The 1,796-nt window shown below is 35.4% G+C and overlaps 1 pseudogene; it reads right to left on the bottom strand.

Moving 5' to 3' along the window:
- Positions 1 to 1,416: 1,416 nt before the first annotated feature.
- The window catches only part of LOC107871268, a 60,128-nt pseudogene continuing 59,748 nt past the window's right edge, over positions 1,417 to 1,796 (bottom strand).

Raw genomic sequence — 1,796 nt, 5'->3', positions numbered from 1 at the left:
ACCAGCGGTCTACTCATTCTACCTGGAACCTTTCTTGCAATTCTAGTCCACCGGCCTCTGATCTGTAGCCATTGACATATTTCTGTCACACAAGCTTGTGAGGATGCACAATGAAAGAATAGATTCATTGTTGCATAGAGCCCATGTGTCTTCATCACACAACCCCAACCTCTTTAATCTAGCTCTTATCATCAATCTCTTGTGCATTGCTAGCCAACAAATAAATTGATATTTCGCAATGCTAGCTTTGCACCACACCGCTCTCCATCCTTTGAGGCATTTGTCCCCTGAGCCACATATAACCGCTATGCACTGTATATTTTCCTTGTTTTAGCCATCCATTATTGTTGTATCCTGCAGCAAATTTTTCTTTAAACCACAAATCTGTTTCCAGTACCAACATAGTCTAAAGGGGCTTCATACTGCCACCAATCCCGACCCTTATTTTTACTTGTTGCAGTAGGTAATCTACGATCCTTATTTTAAAGATTAAAAATTTCAATATTTGTTGTGGAGGGCTTCCTTATACATGTATTTTGGATAACTCGACAACGTAAATATTTTCTTACATTATCGAGTGTTCAGTTAAACACATATTCTAATGTGTTTAAATTATATACACTGACAACGTAATAATTTTTTACAGTATAATTTAACATATCATAATATACTAGTAGAATCTCTTATTTTGACTTGGGAACAAGGTACAGAAGATCAACCATAAGACATGAGCTTATTACAAGCTTCCTCCCAGCAACCACAGATTTAGCTAGCTAGCACTTGACAAGAAAAAATACGGATCGGTTTACTAAAGTTTTCTCTAAGCGTAGGTTTTGGGAAAGAGCCCCATCACAAGGGCGTATTGTACGCAGTCTTACCTTGCATTTCTGTCAGAGGCTATTTCCAAGGCTTGAACTTGTGACCATGACAACAACTTTACCAGTTAATTACTCCAAGGATCCTCTTCAAGCGCATGACAATACTTGTATTTTTTTTTCATGTATAGCACTTAGACAATACATGACAAGAAATTCAAAATGACAAACACAACGAACATGTGGAATAGAAATTATAATGATCCCACTAGACACTAGTTATCGACAGAAAAGTAACTTTCTGAAATAATAAGTATAACTGAGTGACCAATGCCAGTAATTAAATCAAGACATGCAAAACACCATTTTAAATATAGTAGAGATAGTAGAATCTCTTATATTGACTTTGGAAAAAGATACAAAATATTGACCATAAGACATGAACTTATTATTACAAGCATAGAGAGCTAGCTAGAGCTAGCAGTTGACAATACATGAAAATACAACACAAAATAACAAACACATACAACAAATTTTACTTAAATGATCATCTGAGAAATTAACTCGATCAATATATCTCACGCCAGTAACTACGCTTACATTAATTTGGACGAATATCAATGCCCTTTATGATAAGACCAGATTTCCATTTAAGGTCGTCAGTTTCCATCAACTTCATTTCAACTTCACCATATTCACCTAAATTATTGAAAAATTCACCCAAGTTTATTCCATCCATCCATCACTTCTAAGATATGGAAATCTTCCATTTTCACCTTCTTCTTTAGTCTTTGAAATGAAAACAGTGTAGCCCTCTTTACCTGTTCCCTCTACTTTTTCCTTCACAAATCTTACAGATGCAATGGCTTTTTCAAGTTGTTGATGTTCATCTGTTAACTTGAAAACTAAATATGCTGCAAAGCTGGTTTTCTTAGTAAGACGTTTTGTGTCTATCTTTCCAGTAATGTCAAGCCAACATAC

Source organism: Capsicum annuum, chromosome 5 (assembly GCF_002878395.1).
Source record: "Capsicum annuum cultivar UCD-10X-F1 chromosome 5, UCD10Xv1.1, whole genome shotgun sequence".
Lineage (NCBI taxonomy): Eukaryota > Viridiplantae > Streptophyta > Magnoliopsida > Solanales > Solanaceae > Capsicum > Capsicum annuum.
Note: the sequence above shows the minus strand (reverse complement) of the source record. Positions and strands in the feature narration are given on the sequence as shown.